This window comes from Pagrus pagrus (assembly GCF_965226575.1).
Source record: "Pagrus pagrus genome assembly, chromosome: 10".
In the NCBI taxonomy this organism is placed as follows: domain Eukaryota; kingdom Metazoa; phylum Chordata; class Actinopteri; order Spariformes; family Sparidae; genus Pagrus; species Pagrus pagrus.
The window spans coordinates 16,144,696-16,168,811 of NC_140194.1; the positions used below are offsets into that span (position 1 = coordinate 16,144,696).

General features: G+C 45.2%; 1 protein-coding gene across 1 annotated transcript in view; it reads right to left on the reverse strand.

Moving 5' to 3' along the window:
• Window positions 1-19,275, reverse strand: part of plxnb2b (plexin b2b) — a 132,744-nt gene extending 113,469 nt beyond the window's left edge. The window contains exon 1 of the mRNA XM_084363210.1: window positions 18,552-19,275. The gene's annotated coding sequence lies outside the window, so the exon portion shown is untranslated. The remainder of the gene's footprint in view (window positions 1-18,551) is intronic.
• Between the last annotated feature and the right edge of the window lie 4,841 nt (window positions 19,276-24,116).

The window sequence follows — 24,116 nt, forward strand, 5'->3', positions numbered from 1 at the left end:
GGCCATGTTTCGCCGGGCTTTCGTGCGTGACTTGTAGCCCAAGTTGTGCTGAAGGAGATGTTTTTATGAAAATGAGTGTTCGGCTGAGACAATCATGTGATTCTCTGGTGATTAATTACGGTGAAATAAAAACAGCCCACATGAGAGTACCCTTTTTCCTTCTGTGCAGTTCCAGCAGATACACATAGGTGCGCACTCCCACACACACACAGACACACACATACCAAGTATAGAAACTGGAAGTGACTAACAGCAGCAGAAGGACAACAATCTTAGGAGACGAGTACTGTTCAAGTGCCCTACACTGCTTTCTCCAGTGTCCCACCTGTCAATTCCACCATTCTTCCTCGAAATACTGCCAGCAAGAGACAATTTTTCACCGGAAACTGTTTTTGCTCTCTGTAGGAATCCATAGGCCATCATCTATATGACACTATAGCCCATTCCCTAAATCATTTACACTGGCCTATATATAGCCCGCGGAGAAAAGGTCATTATTGAAACAGAAAGCTATATTTCATAATTGCACTACCACGCTTCTATCCCCTCAGTGAAATTGGCTCTCCAGAATATACTCTCTCTCACCCTTTTCCATCTCTCTTTATCTCTCTCTCTTGTCTGTTAGAGAGGGCGATTTTGACAGGCTGACTGTCTCTCCTGGCGCAATAACCACCCTCCATTTGTATCTGAGGAGGGTGCATTAACTAGACAGCGTAATCAGCCTGCACCGGAAAGGCAGCAAGCCTCACCAACCGGCTGCTTTTTACCGCTCTTTGCTATAACAGCTCCCCATTAGGCTACAATTAGCGCAGCTCACTCTGGGAAAAATAACCCCTCAAAGACCTTTAGACAGCAGAGTGGATGTGGGACACATGGAGACTTTCACAAAGGTCCATTGTTGCACTACACACTCGGGAGAAGTAATCTTATTTGATCACACTTGATGGGGAAGGCAATAGGACTTCAAAGATGAAAAAAACAACTTATAATGCCATGGGACAGTGTCACAATCCAGCCTGATGCCGCTGACATGTTACAGTTGATGACTTCCGAGCACAGGAAAGGCTCATCTCCAGATATTTCAGACAGTGCATAATTCATCTAAAAATGGAGCAGGCAGAAAGGGGGAAAACAACATCAAAAAGCGCTGCCTTATCATAAGTGTATGCACTTTCCGAAAGAGAGAGGTTTTGTTGAAGTACCCCTGTGGTGAAGGTGCACTTCAGGTGAATGTGAGTATTAAGCGGGAGGAGGCAGCAGCTCAAGCCTTACAAAAGTTAAGTTCAGCACGCACAAACACACTCCCATCCTCAGGGCTTTGGAACAATAAAGAGAAATGTGTGTCCCTGTGGTCATTCGTGGCATGCTGGCAGTGGGCAGACACAGATAAGAGTTTGGATCGGTGGAGGCTGACACGCTGTGATTATCTCCCGCTGCTGGAATTGACCGTCCATCAATCCAGGCGGCCGAGAGGACCGGCAGACTCAATTGTTGCCTGAGACGAGATTTTTATGATTCAATGACCTCGAAAAAAAATGAGAAAAATGTGTCAAGTGTTTCACATGCATTGTCGTAGCGCTTGTGCATTGTGATTCAGATTCACAAATACTCGAGAAGGGGCGGAACAGTGCTGCCGTCTGAGAGCTACAATCACCAGCACATATGTTCTCACACTAAGTCTCACACACTCACACACACACACACACAGCTACACACAGAGACTACCACCTGACTTTCCAGGGCTCCCTCTCAAGTCCCAGTCTGCCTTCCTGGCTCTCTCACCACCTTCCCCCTCACCTCATGCTGCACATTCTGGACCTGAAACACAGTCCATACACTGGAGTCAGCCACGGGAGGGATGGTGGAAGGGAAAGAGCGAGGGAGAGGAAGAGAGAGTGTGTCAAGAAGCACATTCTTTCTGCTGAGCGCCATCTGGAAGTGGAAAGGTAGATAAACAATGACGTGAGTCGCATCCCATCTCCTTCCTAAAGCCCGAACAGACACACGCTCGCCACAATGTGCGAGCGCCATCGCCACCGATCCTGTGCAGCGCGCCAAGCATTGTCAGGGATTGGGTCTTATCAATCGTTGGCCAGATACTGAGCAGAAGCGTGAGGCAAACAAAGGGAAGGGGAGAGAACAAAAATGGAGGGGAGCTGCAGGCGACAATGAGAAACACAAATGAGATGATGGCTGGGAGCCACCCGTCCACGCGGCCCAGACTGACTCTATTTAATCTGGTCAAGTCTGCCCCGAAATCAAAGCAATCTCCTCTAGTGAGCTGACAGAGGAAGCAATGAGACAGCCAATCCCACCCAAAAAGGAAGTTGCTGTGGAATTGAATGAGGGGATGTGGGGCTATGCAGCATTGTGCTAGGCACGCAGACTATTACGGCTGGGGAACTCTGCTTTATTTAAAAAAGTACATTTGCATTCTCTCAGCTTGCGAGAAGAGAGCTCGGGGCCAACGTTAGCTGCTGCTCCTGCTGCTTTTGAATTCTTCACCGTCTTTTTTTGGGCCCTTCTGGCATGCAATATATCACAGTGGTAGTAGAAATCTTTATTATCCCTGATGGGGAAATTGTCCTTGTAGTAAGTCAGAGATAATAACAAAAATGATATCCAAACAATACAAAAAGCACAGAAAAGCTGAAGACTGATGAAGAGCAACAGCTGCAGCAACAGCCGGAGGAATGCTCCCTGAGGGTACTACACCTCTCGGGGCCAACCCTGTCCTGAAATAGTGCTTAGCTAGACCTGAGTAAGACTGGAGTGAGACATACAAAGGCCACAGTGGGGGTGACAGAAAGGAAGAGGACCAAGACGAAGAGACTTTGACAGCCATCCCTCGGGCTGCAAGAGGAGCTGCACCTGTATGCACCTCAGCTCTGCTCAGTTTAGTCTCTGTCTCTTCTGACTCCCCGCCCACTCCACACACACACCCACACACCCACACACACTGGCGCGCGCACACACACACACACACACTGAGCAGACTCTTCTTCAGCTCTGTTGGCACTGGCGGGACAACAGGAGGGAGGGATCAGGTGGCTGGGGCAAGCAGACGGAAAGAGAAGGGTTGGGGAGGGGGGGGGAGTTGACAAATGAGTCTCGTCAGGTAACATTCACAGATGTGAAAGGATGGAGGGGAAGAAGAGGCAGAAGATAGGTTTGGGGAGGGGAGGGTGTCTGTCAGCTCATATTGGTTCATCAGCGAAAATCTCCTGCCCTGATTAGAAACCACTGCAGTCAGGAGAGGGGAGGACAGAGTCACTTAGAATGAGGGGGCATTTAGAATGGGTCTGCTCCAGAGGACCGCTTACTGATTCTCATTGTGGAGACAACAAAACACAGCCTCCGTCTCTCTCTCTCTCTCTCTCTCTCTCTCTCTGCTTGGGATACTTCTCCCTGCGATGGCTCTGATCAAAAAGAGCAGGGGGGACGAGGCAAAGGAAGAGCCCTCGAAGCATTTGAAGGCCTGGAAATTTGGGTCAGACACATGACATATTAATACAATCACTGACGAAAAAAAAAGAAACGTGAGAAGAGTGGAAAGAGGAATGAAATGAAGGGAATGCGCAGCAGAGAGGATTTGTGTCACAATGTGCCCCGGCATGCACGGGAAACGGGAGCTTCGTTGCAACACGCTTCAGAAAATAAAAAGAGCATAATGACTTTAGAGCGATTTTCACCAAATGAACGCAAGATCCTTCAGGTGTATTCAGACCTTGATAAATGCCCACTGTCTAGGCTGTTATTAAACACCGGAGAGACTAGTGGGTCCCTGTGCCAGGCAAAACTAATTAAAGCCAGGCAGATGTGTCTGGACAGTGGTGTACCACACGCACACACATTACACACTTGTATGAACGCTTACACACTCACACACAACCTCTAAACGGGCTGTTAACCATGTCCACAGTGCAATCAGTGCCGCCTGATGAGCCGTCACCGTGCTAACTAGACCAGGTGAACACAAAACAACAGCATCTCTGGCTTAATTTCTAACTTCGGTGTGCTTGACTTCGGAAACTTTTTGACAGCCAGCGGCCAGCAAGAGAAAAACGCCTTTCCCCCAGGCTCCTTATTATCCCTTACCAAAGCCAGGCAACATGTTTCTTTCTCTGTGTTCCCTACCTTCTCTGCTGCAGGTGATGATGAGAGTTAGAGCTAACAGCAACCAATTAATCTTTCATGGTGCACGTGTTCCTGCTTTTGTTAGGGCTGCTTCATGAAATTGTATGAGACTGCAGCTGTACAATAGAGGGCTGGTGACACTTTCATCCTCCTCCTCTCCACTTTTCATTCTCATACTTTGTGAGCAAACAGCTGGGCTTTTTTTTGCCAAAGCTATCATTACAGCTGCCTACAGGCATGAGAGCTGCACTCCAAATCGCTGATGGAAGCCCATCTAGCCGAGTCAGAGCTAGAGATGAGATTGCACTGGGGATATGAGTACATGGAGGGGGTGGGGGGGTGGCTTTTAGATGATAAACACACCGAGCCACATGTGCACATAGGCACATATGGAGGCACATGACTTGAAACAATACCAGCACCCGTGTTTTATCTTCATTTAGGCTGTCGGACCCATGTTCTTGTAATCACGGCAATCTTAGGTCACATATACACACACCAGCAGCTCCCTCACAGTCTCTCAAAGACCTATACACACAGCGGTGACTAATCACCCATCTGGAGCAGCCATTCCCAGGTCTGGATGACAAAGCACCCATGCCCTCAAATATAGGCTAATGCCCTTCTCAACGAAAGGCTTAGGCTGCATTACAGTCAAACAGACAGGTCTAGCGAGAGAGAGAGAGAGAGTGAAAGAGAGAGCGGGAGGGGGGGTGTCGGGCTGGCTTATGACCTGGCTCAGACAAGCATGGACAGGGGAGGAAGCAAGTGACATCACAGATAAGGGTGATGTACTTAGGCTAGCTGCTAGTGGCTACATAGAGCTGACAAGCCTGTACGTGCACTTGATTACAATAGCAGCTCCCGGAGTCAAGGGCACGGAGAGGGCAGCGCCAAAACAGAAGGAAAAGCCATTTCAATGTGACTATGCTAGTTTGTGGAGTGAAAAATCCGGTGTGGCTTACCCACAGGGCTTCGCTGAGACCCACTTGTCACTAAATACTAGCAGTGTTAGCAGTGGCAGGTGTTAGCCATCCCCCCTCAAAGCAGTCCGTGGGGTAGGGCTTATCCTCCAAATGCCTCCACCACTGTGGAAAACCGTTCTCTAACAGAAGCTGGCTGCTGGCTGGCGTGATCCAGGTAAGTCTCCGAAGTTGTGAGAAAGGGGCCTGATGCAACCAAAGCCAGGTTCAGAATGTGGGATAAGGTTGGATCAGAGCCAGGAGCCATTAGCGAGCTGTGTGTCTGACACAACGGGCAGAACACAACATTTTCAAAGGCGTAGAAGGACTTGAGCGGCAACGCGGTGAAGAGTGCTAGGCAGCTGTTTCATTCAGGCCCTCTGATAACAACCCCTTGTCCAGATTGGCTACTGCAAACAGGGCCGGGGACTGCAAGACAGCACGAATACAAATCACTTCTTCGATAGTCAACACTGAGCACAGCAAAAACTAATGTACTGCCATTCTCTCATTTGTTTCTTAGCTCATCAAACCTCTCGGGGTTCAATGTGAGCTGCTGTAAAGAGTTTTAATGTACTGCTGTGCATTTAGATTAATGTGCATCCTTACAAAAGAGCATATGACAGTATGGTTAATAAGCAGAAAACACTTTAGCTATCAGAAGGAGCCAGCAGTATGAGCAGACAAAGATCTAGCTAATGGCCTTAGCAATATCATTTACGGTGCAGGCCCTAGCCTGATGCAGGATCACACACTGGCTCCAAAGAGAGGGAAGAACAGACACTTTCATTACTCAAGAGATAACGTCCTACGAATACTTTCCAGGGGATGAGTCTTCGCTTTCAAGCCTCACTGTGAATAGGCAAACAACCAGCGCATCAATTATGAGTGTGGGAAATGAAAACTCTGGGTTGTTTAATTCTCTTTTTCCACTTAGTGTTTGGATTTAACTACCAAACAAAGCTTGCGAGCAATGTGACTAACGGATGGAGGCACAGGCACTTAACCCCGACGGCACAGCGTCAAAAAAAATCTTAGCAGTGTGACTCTCAATTATAAATCCGTGAAACAGAAAAAAGTGATTTAAAACAGTGGTGGGAAACCATCTGGCTGCGAGTGGTGCTTGATCTTAACAATCAGTCACAGATTCAAGTGGCCTGTGCTCTGCTTGACTCAACTATCACATACTGACCATCGCAATCACCAAAAAAAACAAGGCTTTACATCTGTGACTGCGTTTCAGGTCCCTATTAAAAACCCATCACACCCACTACTGCCACGCTACGCTTACTGCACACAAAACCCATTGCTATAATTGGCTCCACTGCACCCTTTACCCACTCTGGACGGGCCAACCGGCAAATGCAAACAACTCTGCAGTAACTGGAAGAGAACCAAACCCCTTGGTCATGTCTGGGTGACCATCAAGCGTGACAAATTATTTCCAAACATGGGAAAGAAGTGAAAACAGGGACTGTTTCAATCAGACAAGGAGGAAATAAGGGATGAATCAGAAAAGAGACGAGGTGAAACAAAACATTGTTCGCTGTCTGGGTATGGGAGGCTAAAAGGGTGCCGACTGTGGGCTGATGGCACTCCTCCAGATGACAACACACACTCCATCACCCCACACAAACAGACAGAAAGGTGTGGTTGCGAAGCTGTTGTTTCACGGCGACCGCAGCAAGAGCCACAACCATGTCATTACCCAAGTCGGCAAAGAAGAGGATCCCCAGAGCCTGGTATTCTGAGTCTCACAGAGTGCTTGCGTGAATGTGTTTGACAATGAGAGAAAGATGAACAGAAAAGCAAAGAAAGGAATTAGACTGCGAATGTGTATTAAAATGTGTCTGAATGAAGTGTGTGTGTGTGTGTGTGTGTGTGTGTCATCAAGGCTCAGCTCTAGTTTGAGCGAGCGCCGACGAGATGTTTGTCATAGCAGAGCGAGGAGCGTGTCTGGACTGGGATGAGACTGAGAGATAATGCTAGCGGGCCCCTCAGGCTCTCTAAATGAAAACACACTGCCCTGTCTCTTCCACAGAACACACTCGACGGCTGACTCGCAAACTCACGATTTGAGCTCAAGGCCAGTCATTAATAATTAAAAAAAGAAATGAGAGCGGAGGGCGGGAGTTATTTATGGGAATAAAAGTGTGATTTATTAGGAAAAAGTAACTAATTATCACCAGCGAGAGACAATAGGAACTCAAAATCAGTCATAATTGTTTCTCAGTGTGACATGACTGCAGATAAAGGAAAGCTATAATTGATATTCTGAGCTGACGTTTGTTAATTAAAGCACTGATTATTCTGCTAAACAGACTTCGACAACCAGGGGCGCAGCACTGCCCTTTAGAAAAGGCACATGCACAGCGTTAAACTGAATTCCTTTGAGGCCTTCATTTTTTGGCAGGGCGCTGCTGTCCGGGGATCAGGACGTTCAATGATATGTAAACAAACACAAAAATGGGAGAGAGGTTTACATTTGAGACAATCCCCAAACCAAGCACTTTTATTTGTTTTCTCCAATAAATGTCAAGCTATATTAATTGATTGAGCCTGAGAGAGACATAGAGAGGGAAGAGGGAGAGAGAGAGAGAGGAGTGTGTGGACTATTGTGATTTCATCCCTCTCTGCTCTCCGGGGAAATTGATGCCAAAACCTTACACCAACATATAAAAAAAACCCTGAACTCTGACAAATTCAGTAGAGCAACAAAAATAAGCCTCGAAAATGATCTAAATCCTCATGTAGGAAAAGTTTAGAAAAAAGTGCCCTGTAATTACTTGGCGTATCTGTGGCCTGAAGGGTTTGTGGATTAGAAAGGTTGGACACTGAACAAAAGGGGACCTTGGCTTGCTGAGAGCCGGGTCTGGGCATATAGGGGAAGCAGTTGAGGACAGCCCACTAAATGGAAGTGACAGTCAGCAGATACCAGTCCCCTCCACCCGCAATCGCTCCCGCCGTCTCCTCATGTGTCGGGCCAGGAAAAGAAAAGGAAAGTAGAAAAAAAAAAAAGAAAGCCCCCCCCTGTCTACTGATTACATACAATGCACCCTAACATACTAGGAGGAGAGAAGAAGGGGGAGGGTGAATAGACAGGGAGAGCTGCCAGGGCCTACTTTTAGATACTGTGGTTATCAGCGGGAAAAGGAGAGAGAGAAACAAAGAGGAAGTTTACTGCCGTTGTTTTATCTGGAAGGGCATTAAACTGAGAGGCACACAGGGGACGAGGAAGAGTAAAGAGAAAGTGCATTCAGAGGAAAAAGGGAGAGAATGTCCAAAGTCAGGCAACCTTCAGAGGCGTCCTGTCTCTCTCACTCAGTCACACATATACACTTTGCCCTTGGCTGAAAGTCATCCCCGGTTCATGGTCACTGGCTTTGATAGGAGTCTGGGCCCTGGAACGAGTTACTAACGACCCAGAAAGCTGCTTGTCGGGCTATTGGTGCAGCTTGATATGCAGCGAGAGAGGCTGTCACTGGGATGGAAACTGAATGTGGACTTTGATAAAACACTCAAAGAGGGATAAAAACAGAACTGGAAGTCGGCAGCCCATTAGGCTGTGATAGAAAGTAGGGAAAATAGAAAGGGCCAGGCAATGGGAATGGGGGGGGATCTGTGTCAATGTGTTTTTGTCCTTGACCCTGTCAGATGGGGCTGGGGCCTGCGGTGAGAGACACTGTTGGGCGCACTGCCCCCCAGGTGTGCGCTGGAGAGGGATGAGAGGCATGCCGATGAAGGGACCCCCCCACCACCACCTCCACTGCCACTGCCTGACACAGCACCCAGGCAGCCCGCCGGAGCCCACTAATCAGAGAACTTAGCCGCTGACCTCTCCACAGGCTCTATACCTTTTAATGAGATCCATGCCTTTGATTCGTCGAGCTGCCTGGAGGGAGAGACAGATCATGCATAAGCCAAGACACACACACATCCACATGCCAACTGTGGATGGACACTTTCACAGCCACACACACTGCCGTGGACACAAAGACACAAAAAAACATGTACACAGCTGAAATAATGAATGCTCCGTAATCCACAGCGGCTAAGGGCCCTCATGCGTGCACACACATGCACTCGGGATGTGGACACACAACGATGGACTAGAAACGAGCACTGCCTGAGAACTATGTGAGGCGAGCTAATCAGCACACACAAGGACACACACGACCACGCAGACATAAGCTGAACCTGGCTCAAGGACACAACACCCACCTTGTTAAGAGAGGGCCGAGGGAGGTGCAGGTGAGATTGGATCCAGACATGCTTGCTCACAGATAGAATTGAATTATTGATCAGCCAACAGATTGTGTTATGAGGAATTCATGGATCCACGCATGGGCCGTCCAGCTCCCTTAGGCTGAGAGGCAGCCTGTGTGTGGACTCACTGTACATGTATACATTTGTGCATCAGCGTGTGCGCGCACGTGCGCTGGGGAAGCCTCGGGGAGGGCAGGTTGTGCTGGTCAAGTCCGAATTATTTTCTGTGGGCGGAGTGGGCAGTGTGAGCTCGCAGTTGGACAAGACAGAGCAAACAGTGAATCGATCAAATCGGCTGGGGTGATGCATACAGAGGGAAGGCTTCACCCTCGCTGCGCTGAGAGAGCTTTAACTGCTCACACACTGAGTGGCTTTTTCATTGGCACTCAGGCAACAGCACAATCCTCAGCTCTTAATACCACCAATGGAAAGAGAGGAAATGGGACTTTTATTTGTCTGAGCTCCTCGGGTGGTCTGCTGCTGCTGTTGCTGCTGCTAATAATGCTCTGAAATACAGGGCCTCCCATAGCTTGGGTAGCATTACCAACACCAACATCAACCAAGATGAGGTGCATGCCATTAGACAAAAGTAGCACTGTATTCTGTCGTGAGGCTTTGGCACCTAAAAGCCCACTTTAACCCCAAAATCTTTCAATACTTCCTCAACAGCACGAGGAACTAGACAGCGTGACAGAACATTTTTTGTGCACCGCATCAATTTTTCCAAGGTTTAACCTAGTTCTTCTTCTTCTTCAAAAAAAATTAAAAATCAGTCTGAAGTCATGTCATGCGACTCTAGGCCTGAACTTTATACAGCAAGGACACATCATCATCATCACTTGCTTCTGAAATGCTACCTCACTGATAAGATAAAAAACAGTCACAGCTGTGTGGTCACATGCTGTGGAGCCACAATACAAAATATCAATATTTTACAGACGCAATGATGAGGAGGTAGTTGAAATACCAGGTCACGTTAATCCACTTTAATCAGATTTCCACTTTATCACTTGGAATTACACCATATTTAATAATCCCTATGGTTTTCCATAATTAGGATTTGTTTTGTTTATATCTTATGTGTGGAACAGATGTGAGAGTGCTCAAGGGGGACGGTGTTTTATTTTCAAGTCAGAAGGTGGAGAAACACATAGGAACCCGCTGGGAACACGATGCGAGTTCATTTTTTTCCATTACCTAAAGAGAAGGCCGGCTCCATATGACTAATTAAACAACAGACGCAGAGGAATGCGCGATGACATCCTGACGGCGGACTAAAACAGCGACTGGAAGTGAAATAGAACAGGACCTGGTTTAATAAAAACACTGGCTGAGGGAGGAGGAGGAGGAGTGACATGCCAGTGGAGGTGTACTGTAGATCTCAGCGGGGAGGACCACAGAGAGATCATGATGGAGGTCTGGAGTGGTGGATAAATGGCTACTCTGGCCCGGTCGCGCCACCAGTCGGCGACCAGTCCGCCTGTAAACAAACAGCGGCACACCAACACGGCCTGTAACACCCCACTTTGCTTCAATCTGTTATTGGAATGGTGCACACTTCTCCTCCATATCCAATTGAAAGAGGATGAAAGTAGATGGGAGGAAAATGTCTCCTGGTGAGACTTGTGTGATTTGGGGATCCAATTTGGCAGCGTGTTTTCTGTAAACATTGTAACTGCAGCTTGTTTTCACACAACGCACTAGCAAGCAGCATTAGGCTGTGTGGGGAGAAAAGAGAGACAAGGTCTTGGTAATAAGGTTCTCTAACCCCAGCAGCAGATCCACTCTGGCTAATGACTGTAATTAAAGAGCCCGGCTTCACAGAAGAGATCAATGACGTGGGATCAGCCCAGACAGGACGTAGAATAGACGTAGCTACAGTAGAAGGGAGCGACCACAGGGCTGAGTTTAAAAACTTACAGGCTGAACAAATGGGAGGCTAGCATGTGTTATGAAGGCCTGTAAATATTTAGGCATTCTTACAGGGGCATGTGGCTGCGACTCTGATGTCATTTCTCCTAGGCCTATCATTTGCTTTAGTTAGAGGCTGAAACCCCAGTGTGGAGCGACTGTAAACACGGATCTGTGAAAAGGGGAACACTGGGAAACAGAGTGTCACAAGACGAAAATAAACTGTGCAAGCAGAGCTAAAGTTATCTGCATGACCATCACATGCCTGGCCAACTGTATACAGATTAGGGAGGAGAAGGGAGAGGGCAGGAAAATGCAGATGCAATGTCTACGTGATTTGCAAGCACCAGCATAAAAAATATCTAACAACTTCCACTTTTGCTGAAAAAGTTAGAAGGGGAAACCAAAGGCTGCCCAGATGAGTCAGTGAGGAATAATGCATGTCATCATCACGGCGGCGTGAATAGGAGAGTGGGGCTGGGGGGCAACCACAGACACCCAAGACATAGAGCTATGATGACACCTCCACAGATCTGCATTTCAGAAGACAGCTCTGGGCCCCAGGCAGATTTGAGGCACCAGGATTAATATCCACGTAGACTACAGACACACTGAGTAAGAAAGACAAAGAATAAAAAGTGGTGGAAAAAAAGAATCAACGGGGAAAAGAGTTATGAGAGTGAATAAAGAGAGGCTGGTACAGGGGAACTAGAAAATGTGCTTAGAGATAAACATAAACAGGAAGTTATAAACACAACGGCAGTGTGTACTTCCACGCTGCTTCAGCAGAAGGGTCATGGTTGGTTGCCCAGACATTGCTAACATTCCTGTAGCTCACGACCAAGCCAGAGAGGTGCACACATCTACTCTGCCTTTAGTCCAACTCAACAAGGTTAATGCCAAGGTAAAAGCCTGACTCATACTAATGCCCTCCAAACAGAATGCGACAAATGTGACAAGGCTCACCTCCGGTCTGCATTATTCCCCGTTTTATTACATATTTGCCATTTATAACTATTTTTGCAGTTTTGTTACATAGTTGCTGTTTTTGTGCTTTTTCTCTGGTGAATTCTTTTCGTGCTGCACTCTGTGACTAATTTCCCCATAAGGAACGGTTAAAAAAACTCACAAAATCCCACCTCAGACATAAGCAACCACAAATTTTAGTGACCAGTGGTCACTGCAAAATGTCAGTCTCTAAGGTCAAGGCAGTATCTTTGGCAGTATTATTACTGCTGCTGCTGCTGCTGCCGCTGCCGAGGCTACTGCCTCAGTAAAACGGTCTGTCAGTTTACAGATGAGAAGCAACAGAGCCAGTGGCATTTAACTAGAATCTCAGTAACTTTAACAATTGCTGTATGAAGAGATTTTAATAGGTCCCTCTTGGATCATAGGATACTGAAAGGCCACGATACCCACCTCATTTCACAGAGACAAGGACATGATACTGCCAAAGAAATGATTTCATTTTCATAGTACCAGTTCATTACGAACTGTAATAAAGGCAGATAGTCTTGGCAATACACTATATATTCTCAGCTTGATAATAAAGATTGTGAATTTAGATCTGGACACTGTAGAAAATGTATTAAACGTCCTATTATTATGTAATGGGCAGCTAAATGAGAATCACTTTAAATACAGTTATTACAGAGGATATATCGTCATTCAGTAATGGACTTCATTTTAAAAGATGACCAACTGCAACTGAAGAATGAAAGAGGCATGCAAGCTTCACACTGACAAGCGCAGGTATGAAGAACATCTCGTCTTTCCATCTCGGAAACTTGCCCGACTTCTAATATTGATTGAAACAGACAACCAAGAGACAGACACCCAACCTCCAGCAGTGCTGCCATCCCCATGTCCACTTCCAGCTGCCAGCACATTTCAGCAGATGCCAGAGATAATAAGGACAGCATATGTTTCCTCCAGATCTTATGTTGCTATTTTAGAGCACATTCTGCCTGAAGATTTTATGTTTCACTGTTCTACACGTTATTAAATTTAATTACGGGGGTTCCCAGAAAATCTCAAATTCAAAAAGATCTAAATTGACATTTTCCAAGAATCTTCAGAAATCAAACTGAATGGGCTGCAAATGCAGCACAGCTGTCATGTTTTAATAGGATTCAAGATTTCATGCCACTTCAAATTGGAAATCAGAGCTTCTAACACTCAAATACCTGGCAGGTCATCTAGGATTTCCCGGTTTTACATAAGTCAAGATGTATAAATAGAGGATATGAGTGGGGTTGCAACAAACCATTATTGTCATGACAAATAAACCTGCTGATTACTAGAGCCAGACCAATAAATCGGTTTGCTTACATTATTGGATGATATTGGCCTATCACAAATGTATCGGTCTCGGCAGGTATGTTGTCAATATCGGCCGATATGAAAACATATGGTTTTAAAAAACACAATGCATAAAAAGATGCTTTTCCCGATACAGTAATCCATTAATCAACTAACATTTGGATTTTAACATTTTTCCAATTAGTTGTTCATGCAAACAAAATGAGCATGTCTGGTTGAGACATAATGAAGCTTGTGTTTTTAAAGCAGCACTTATAATATCAATGTGGTAATACTACAAACTCTGAATAAACAAGCTGTTCTCAGAGAAAAAATATGGTCCCGAGAACACTGTTTGAAGCTAGAAAGGTGGCAGGGTCTGCCAAATATAAACAAAGTAAAACAGTATGAAATTGTGTTGTCCTTTAAGGTCAGTTTGTTTATTCAGTTTATTCAGTCATGAAAATGAAGAGTTTCCTTCATCCACGAGGATCATTCATCTCTTCTATAAAGTTACACTTCCACAGACCATCCCTCTATGTCTTCTTCGATTTGCTACATTATTTCCCCCCCCTTTGCTCTCTCAGGTTGGTGTGACCTTCATCTCCAGCTGCCGCCAGCGCACTGACCCTTCATGCATCTGTCACCCACCAGTCCTGGCTGAGGCTCCCATTTAGTTCTTCGTAATTAATCGCCCAGTGTGCATGCAAAAAATGAAAGAAAAAAAGAAGAAGAGAGCCAATACTTGACAGCAACTATCATATTAACATAAACCAGCTGGACGTCGTATTAGCTGTAAAGCGGAGGTGATAATTAAAAATGATCTTGGCAGGAGTAAATTGGTCAGTTTGAGGATTAACTGTGAAATGACTCAGATGGATAAAAGTATGAATTGCACCCCTCTGATGCTTTAGTCGGGATTAAATGGCACTCAACATGGAGCAACTCTCAGTCAGGAACAAAAAGTACAGTGAAAATGCATTACAGGTGGAATAAGTGGCTCTACACAGTTCCCATTATTCCTCAGCTACTGTAAGCCTAAGTCCATTTCAAATCCAAATCTCTCTGAGAAAGATATATCAGCAAGCTGCCAAATCCTGCACAGGCACCCTCAATTTGCACAGAAATGAAGCGTCGACTCATCTTCGATCTGTCAAAGTCTGAGAGATCTGCGCGTCGTCTTTTCATCATAAAGAGAGGGAGCCGGACTAAACATTGCCCGTCACATTACGCTGATTGAAGAAGGCACAGCCAACTTCCCTCTGAAGTGTTTAAATGGATAGCATTTTGATAGCAATACATGCCAGACTCAATTACCAAAGCAAAAAACAAATTAGCTTCCAGCTCACTTTTCTCCTGCCAATACAAACGCCGAGAAGAAAGCATCTGATTAAGATTTCCCAGGATGGGAATCAAGGTGACCCCCTCGCTCTCATCATCGCTGACAGGCTCTCTGATACCTGCTTCTGTGGTGTCGTGCTAAAATGTCTGGCTGCGTGTGAACTTTTGCCAGTGCCCTAAGTAGGTGAGCAGGTTGACATGCCTCCAGTGATCAGGTAGCACCAGAAGCCTCTGTGCTACTGTGTGTGTCTGTGTCAGCCTGTCAGTTGAGCTGCCATGGGGAAGTGGGTGAAGGGAGAAGGACTGAGGCAGATGTCTGTATTGTGTATCCATCAGTGGCACTCAGTCCTCAGATATGCAACCTCAAGGCAGCTGACAGCCAACACCACCCAAAAATGCCTTTTTGAACAGCAATGAAAATCATGTTTTCCTCCGGGCTCACTTTTTTATTCAAGTGGCCGCCTACCTCTCCAAACCTCATATCACATCAACCGTCTCCCTCTCTCTCTCCCTTTTTTATTTTTTAAATATTGGGATGTCTCAGTTCTCATGCAGAACATCCTGCCCACATCGCTCTCAACCGAGCAATTAATGCGGCTCCCTCTCCACGTGAATCATTTATCTCTTTCAGCAGCGTGAGCATGTTTACAATATTCATCATGTTCCTCTTACTCATGGCTCCGAGCACGGAGAGCGTGGGGAAGAGTCGCGGCGGTTAAAGGTAGAGGTGAGGGCAGGAGTAAAGCGGTGTGGGCAGCAGCGGGGAAAAACCAGCAGGAGTTGGGAGAACAAAGTAAGCCGCGATGGGTTAAGTGCATGGTGTGGTCAGACATTGACATGGGATGAGGGGAGTGTGGGTTGAGGAACTGTCAAGGTTGTTTTAGAGGTAAAAGTGCTAAACTTGACCATACTATCTGGGGCTGAAGACAGAGCAGATTAAACTCTGGATTGCAGCGAGGTTCAAAGCTGCTATCTTCTCACACACAGCCCCATACTAATAGCTGCTGGGGGGAATAAGCACGAGAATTAGCATGATCACACCTCCTAGGTCTGCCATACATCAGCTTCGTTATCTCTGATCTCCAGTATAGAGGATGAGAGAAGTGTTGAGTAGCAAGGGTGTTGAGAAAGTGGTGTGCCAAGTACAAACACATCGGGGTAGAAAAAGGAAGGCTCTTGAGGGCGGCTAGTTTAGGACAAGGCCACGAAGTCCAAGGGCAAGGGTGGCAGCTGTAAAACCCGATGGAGATAAAAATCAGAAATCCACCTCAGCATGACGTCCCTTCATCATGAGATAATCCTCAGACATGAAAAGACGAGCCTATCTTCAATCTGAAGGAAATCTCTATTCCCCGGATTTTTTTAGCAGTCTAATGCCAAGCTGACACGCCCTTCACGCATCTGCCCACAGTCCCCTGCAGTCAATGTGTACTTTAGATAAGCCAGGGGGAACAAGGTAATGCATGTGGCTCTTTCTCATGTGCGCCACACCTATTTTATGAGTTTACAAAGTCCAATCTAGAGCAGGGAAATGTTGTTCAAACACCAGCTAACAGTCAGCTTTCTAAAGCAAAAGTAGGTCTCCCAGATAGCAGTATATGATAATGATTTAGATTACATCCTGTTTTTCCTTTGGACGATACAAAAGAAAGGAGATTAACTAGCAAATCTAAAAATGAGTCACCTGCAATGATCCCTTGGCATATAGCTCGCTATTCATGTATCAGATGTTTTTCTGTTTGTGCGCCGCAGACAGGAGGATGGGATTGCTTGTTGCTGACGAGGATTATGGTTTTATTTTCAAAATGAAAATGACAGAAGTCAGTAATCCAATGCAAAGGAAACAAAAGAGACTGGGGTTGAGTTCAAATTCATTTGACCTCGAAAATATTGCAAGGCTCTCTGAAAACGCGATGCGTGCTTGCAGGAGACAGAGAGCATGGTTTTTAAAACTATCCGAGAGAACAGCAACAAGGACAGGATGAACTTTAGCTCACCCAAAAACCATGTAGGAGCTTAACAGCTGAGTGCTCACTACCTCCGTTTCTCAGTTGGTCAGAGGCTATTTCACCGGATCCAAAAATACTCAGAGTGGATCTCACCGCACAGTTTCATTTCCAGAGCCAGCGGCCTATTACTGAAAAAAAGAGGGACTCATGGAAATGCCTGCTCTGTTTGTTTTTTCTCAGCTCCCCTTGTATTACAGGGTATGAGCTCGCATCCGACTTTTGGAATTGTTTTTGCAGAATCTTGAAACACTCGCATGACCTGAATGAGAATGTGTCGCCTATTCTCTTGCCCTGAAAAGAGCATCTGTGATGAAGAAGTGTGGTACGCTTGTCTTTTTCACCCTTGCGGCTCGCAGGAGAAAACATTTATCACCACTCTCCTCTGCGCAGATAAGGTGTCTCTATTTATTCAGAGTGGAGGAGATAAACCCTGAATGAGGCACTGTGGGACATGGAGAGAGAGAGCAATGGTGGACAGAGGGAAAGACAAGGAAGCAGCTTGGTATTCAATTGCTTGTGTGTGTCCATGTGAGCAGATGGCATCTATTGGAAAGCCATCTCTGCTCCGTCAGGAGACTGGAGCGTTGACCCCCTGCTCTGACCCCCTTCCAGCCGCCACCAGCAGCCGCCTTTCCTGCCTCCACGTGCCCCCCGCCTGCACTAATCCATTCCCACTATGAGACTGACTGTATAATGTTATCTAATAGGAATAATCCCCAGGAGATGGAGCATCCCATGGACAGTATGTCTCGGGGCGGAAGATGGCAGAGGCTGCAGATAAAAGGGCGATTTAGAAAGACGACAAGGAAGTACAGTGGTCTGGTTGAGGGCCGCGCCAGGGACCAAGAGACACAGGGTGACAGAACCGCACCGGAGATTCAACAGGGACATGAATAGTGCTTCTGTCTGCCTGTTCTCCACTACAGAGACAAGGAGGAGAGAGCGACGGAGAAAAAACAAACAAGAGGCAATGCTCACTACTACTTCTGTCCTCTCAGCTGTTGATGTACAGCCTACTGTCCAGAGGTGAAGAACACAGTCCCCGTGCCCATTCCTCACTGAAATTGCCTGTGTTTGGGGGACAGACGGCTCCTTGTGAGGTGACTGGGCAGATGCTGCGATCCTAAGATGAAATGCATGGTTTACGGAAGAGCATGTCTGCAGGGGCTCTCTTTTTTCTTCTCTCTCTCTCTCTCTCTCTCTACAAACACACAGCTGTTGAGTTGAACAGCAGAGCAAGTTTGCAGCCAGACATGAGTGCAACTAACAAGCGTTTCAGTGCCACATTTCATAATTCCTGCACAAAAACACCACTGTGGGGATTTCTCTTTTTTTTTTCTTCTCTAAGAAAGCCACATCTTTAAGGATGCTTTAGCTGCTCATAGAGGATCTTTGTTTGCAGGAAAACACAATAATTCGGGACAGCACGATAAGAACATGTAAAGAACAGCTTGTTATCAGGGGGATGGGGTAGGGTTTACGCACCTCGATGGGGCGTACGAACGGCTTCACAAACTTGCCTCTCACATGTGCCTTCGGTTTAAAATAGATACAATGGTTTAACGCTGACGCAAATAGTCCCAGCCCCACTTTGACGGGATACACCAGCCTCCCCGGAACTCACCTTGGAGGAAAAAGAGCGAAGAGAGTAGTTGCACGAACGCGAACAGTCCGGATTTTTGAAGAAGAAACTCCCTCGGGTGAAAATGATAACAAAAAAAAGGAAAGAAGTCCGTCAGCAAGTTCACATTTTACTCTCCTCACGCGTCCTGCGAGGGGTTTCAGGAAGGCACTATTCCGTAGAAAACACGGGCTACTTGGTGGTTGTCAATTCCTGTTGAAAGGCGACCCGGGCAACTCCTCAACAAAAGAGTCTCTGGTTTCAATATCGGGGACTTTCTCCACGCCCAGGTGCCGAGTCACATGGTAATTTCCAGGTGTGTGTGTGTTTGTGTGTGTGAGTCTCCAGGAGCCGCGGCGCTGTTGGCAGCAACACACCTGTGGGATCCGCTCACGCGTTCGCCTCGACTGTCATCGCGTTTGAAAACCGGGATGTTGCACTGAGAGGAGGGAGAGGAGGGAGAGGAGGGAGGAGGGAGAGGCGCGCGCTGAAGGAGAAGCGACGGGCACGGAGAGGAATTATTCCCCTCCCACTCCACGCTCACCACCGGCTGTGTGTGTGTGTGTGTGTGTGTGTGTGTGTGTGTGTGTGTGGTAGAAGAAGAAGGAGAAGAAGAAGGAGAAGGCGGAAGGGGGGGAACGAAACAAGTTGTGTCGTCTGTTCGCCGACGCGCCGAGATATTTCCGCGGGCGGTGGGAGCGGTGAGGCAGGCTGGCAGGCAGCAGCCCCGCGCTGTGGCTCCCCAAGTGTGGTCCGGAACCAACAGAGGTCTGTGGGGGTGGTTCCAGGTCATCCCGAGCGAAATAAGGAATATTCACAGGGAAATGTTCACCAGTAGTGGTTTTAATTTCACCAGCGTCCCCACGCCCCCACCAGATTAAACGTGGTTACATAATTATGTCAAGTCATGAAATGCGAACAAAGATGTTTTTAAGAAGCAATCTTATTTAAAAAATAAAATAAATAAAAAACTTGTGGTGCAAGTGAAACCGGTTTAACTTGATCTTTAAAGTGTCAGTTCACCCAAATAACGATTTTCTTTCAGCTCATTATATTTATTCTATCATAAATGAATGGTACATTTATAAGTATTCTCTATATATGTATTACACAATAACTAGAATACAGTATCACCAACTTTTAAATGTTTGATTTCTATATAGAAATGACTGAAAAAGGAAACATGTCACAGAATTCTGCTTTTTTTAAATAATGTACAGTATATCCACATTTTTGAATTAAATCAAATCCAGATCAGTTTTATTCATACAGCTCAGAATCACAATCACATTGCATCAGTGGGCTTTGCAAACTGTACCGTGAATGACGTCCTCTGTCCTTGGAAAAACTTGCCATGTTGAGAGAAAAACCCTTTTTACGGGGGAAAAAGATGGAGGAAACCTACCAGGACAGACAGACATCCAATAGATGTTGCATTGACAGAATATCTGATACAAATTTATAGTTAATTAAACTTTCATTTATTGTTAATTCGCTGTTAACAAACAATGACATGCTTTACAAACCAATTATTAAGAAAAAATCATTGTAAAGTCGCAACAAATGTTAATAACACTGTGAATGGTTAATAAATACTGTGTAGTTCATCTAAAAGCAATTATTCGGATGGCCATGATAAAGTTGCAGCTGATGTTTGTGAACATTTACAGTCCAAACCCAAAGTCTCTTCATTTACTATCATAAATGACAAAGAAAAGCAGATTTTAATCTTTTTCCAATTAGTTGTAGTTTTGGAGAAGATTTAAAGGGGGGAGGAAAATGCTTTCTGGGGCCCAGCCATTAGGGGGACCCATGGAGGGCAGCAATATTCATGTTCATCCTACTATAAGCGGTTATAACCACGTTTTATTTTGAACCAAAATACTCAGGTACAGTTACTTTTAAAAGTGCACCATGGGTGTACCTGAGAAATTACTGATCTGAACTAACTACTAGCTAATGTTGGAGTTAATTCCCTCGCTATCCTATGATCTGCACATAAATCAAGATGCCAGAAAAGAAACGAGAAGGGTCAGAGTGAGCTGGCAAGAACTTTAGACCCGAATGAGTGTAATCACCAACTTTTTTTAGTCAGATCAGAAAGCTGCTCACAGTCAGGTTGAGGAGGTGAACATTAACCATGAGGCTAACATTATAGCTAATGTTAGTAGCCAAGAGGTAGCTAGCGGCAATGAAGGAACCACCACAGGATGATGTCGATAAAAGTGAAGACGGAGAGCAAACCATGTGTTGATGTAAATTAGGCAAATTTGGGGAGGGAGCATTCATTGGACCTTTTCAGGGGCCAGGCTATTTCTGTGAGTGGGCCTGAATGTCAGTCGTATATCCTTCATAGAATAAAATAACCATACAAATATATCTGTACTCTACTTTCCTTTCCCACAAACAATATCATAGACATGACCTTAGACTCCAGCTACAGCCATTTCATTGTGAGTAATCCCAACACAGGAAAAACTACATTTGAAATACCCTGCAGCACGTGTCTGTTCAGATACAATCCCTCGTTTATTCAGGACAATCAACAGACGTCACCATGGACAGCTTTGCCAAGCTTTGCTTTTGAAAGGAAACAGTTTTCAGTGACTGTTGACAGAGAGGTCTGTCAGTTCTCCAGAGAAAGACACATCGCTGTTGAGAATGTCATTTCTTGATCCTTTGAGCATCGGCAACAAGCTCCCAGTCACATTCGTTGTAATAGGGTGACAGCAGAAACGTTGGCAGCAGCTGTCTTTAAACCACCCCAAATAAACTGAACTGCCTTTCTGTCTTCGGTGAACTAACCCTTTAAGGTTGTTTAATTGTGATATAAACTAATAGTCGTATCACCATGACCACTTGACTTTTATGCTCCAATGTTTGTGCTGTTATGATGATTAAAATGTGAATCATATTGAGCTGTTGTTGTCCTGTACTTTTAAAATCAGCGTTCATTTTAAATTGTATAATTATCCAAAAGCCCACCTAGGGACGATAATTGTAAATTGGCTGTCACTATAAATTCTACAAGCAACGCATCTGATGTTAGCCGTAATATCCCTGTCAAATAAACAGCTAAATAAAACATAAATAAAGCGCCACTATTTCTATGCAAATGAACACCGAGTGTTGTGTGAAAAGGGGATTTGGGGACACTGCTTTGTTTAAAAATATGTTCAAGAGCAACCGCTCCTCATTTATTTATTTTTTCGCTGAGCCCCATTTGACTGTGTCCTTACGAGAGCCATATTAGTAGTCATTATAACACAAATTATTGGTGTGCCTGCTGTACCTTTGCTGCTGAATCGTTAATCATGAGAAGTATAATTTTGAAGCACTTTAGACGAACTAAGTTTTGGAGGGTGCAGCAATCTTTCATTGCCCTGTGAATATGTAATAACCTTTGAATCAGCCATATGTTTCAATCTTTTTTAGCAAGAAATCAAATGATTTTTGACACATTCATGCAGCGAAGGGGATAGAAGTTGCTTTGATTTCAGATATGGGCCATATGTGTGCAAGTACTACTCAAGCTTGATTGGCCCCATCGTCACCCAAGAGGTTATTTAAATAGCTTGCCTTAGAGCCTAATATCACATAACACTGCAATTTGGCACATCGAGTTTTGTGGCTCTGTGTCATGCCTTGTTGTGTGGCTGGGTGTCAGTTTTGTGAGTGATTTATGGGCATGCAAATGAGGCTGTCTGTTTGGGGAGATGTGCTGCCTATGCCCAGTGGGCCCCGGAGCGAAGAGAGTGGAGACTGCGTGGGTGTGAGTCAGTCCCTAACTGCTGACACAGGCACAGAGCTGGCAGAGATTTGCAGAGCAAGATGGGGAGATGGCCTTCACAGGTCCTCACATTGACTGATGAGATCAAGGAGAAACTAGGCCAAGCCAGACAAGTGTCAGGCAAACAGACACCCAGAGATAGAGTGAGAGAGACAAACACTTCCAAATCACAAATAGAGCTGGGAGAGTGGAAAGTGGTGGGGTAGAGCCTGGTTGTTTTGGGTCCGAGTTCAATATGTCCAAACCTGTTTGTCTAAAGAGTAATGAGCCTGCTGAGTCTTGGAACATGTGAGCCCAGGGGACGTCAGTAGCCGGAGAAGGCCAAGTCAACGCTCTCTAAATTCACTAAAGTGGAATAGAAGTTCACTTTGTTCTACTAGATAGCCTGACTGTGATGACATTTTGATCAATGCGCCTATACCTTCCTGCAGCTTGCCTTTATGTTGCTTGAATAGTGATGATCTGTTATCATGCTGGTGTCAAACAGCACCATTTGTCATACAGTGTCCCATAGCTGGTCCAAGCTGTAAAATGTTTGACTATCAACACATTATACAACCTAATTTATGACACAGCATTTCGGTTGTCCACAATGATGTAGTGGTCATATCAGACTCAAGGTTCACAGTTCAGAGTCTGTTTGCAATGAGGACAGACTGCCCTCTGTTGGTGGCAGCTGGTATTGTCTCTTTAAGGAGGGTAAGTCTCCCAGGATTTGTTTATAAGCAGTAAATACACATTTAATAAATAGTTTATAGCTGGCCACATTGTAGTTGTATGCAGCTACAAGCATTTTTTTTATGTACAACAATTTTTAACAATCATAAATCCTCCTATGATGACATAATGTATAAGACTACAACTGTGTTTGACTATATTGTCATTATTTGTCAGTTTATGCACCAGCCTCTACTTAAGGATGTCAACAGCAGGAGTTTTAGCTGTTGATGAATGCTTTAATAAACACTTATATTCGCTTACAACAACATTATAGTGTGTCATAGCGAGCCTTGAATGGCTTGTTATCAGTCATCAGCATAGTTTGATGACGAGCTGATCATTTCAGTCAGGTGTGTTGGAGCAGTGAAACATCCAAAACATGCAGGGCAGGATTGAAGAACACTGTCATAAAGCATTTCTTCAAGATCTAAAAATGCTAAATAGAGGTACTTAAAGCAACATAGTGTAACTTTTTACCTTAAAATAACAGCTTCAAATCATTTTCATGGTACAGTGTCGCATAATAGGGGGAACCCTGTCTCTGTCTCAGCCACTCCGCTCCATCACTTGTTTCTGCAACTTCAGTAAGAGGGTCAGATCACACATGTTTACTTCAAGATACAAGCTTTCAAGGCATAACATTGTCATAACTGTTTTTAGACGTTACATAATCACCTTAATTTTGTTTATAACGTACAAAAAACAAAAAATTACGACTAGTATTTATTTATTCGATGTATATCATACTGTACTAATACTGTGCCACATCTGTTTACAGTAGCTCTGGCTGTTTGTTACCGTACATTTACGGCATGTAGCTGATATCTTTCTCATATCAGCTCAGCAAAAGATAATGTACAATACATTTGTTATATGTGTTGTTCAAAAGGCAATGAGCCATGACTTGTTTCTGAATTGTTTTTTGTGATTAGGGTGAAGAGTTTGCATTGGGATAACACAGATAACACAAAGAATTGTGTGTAAGATAAGTACATAGTATTTAAGTGCACGCAATATTAGGATACTGAAGCAAATCTGCGAATCGTTAACAGATCATC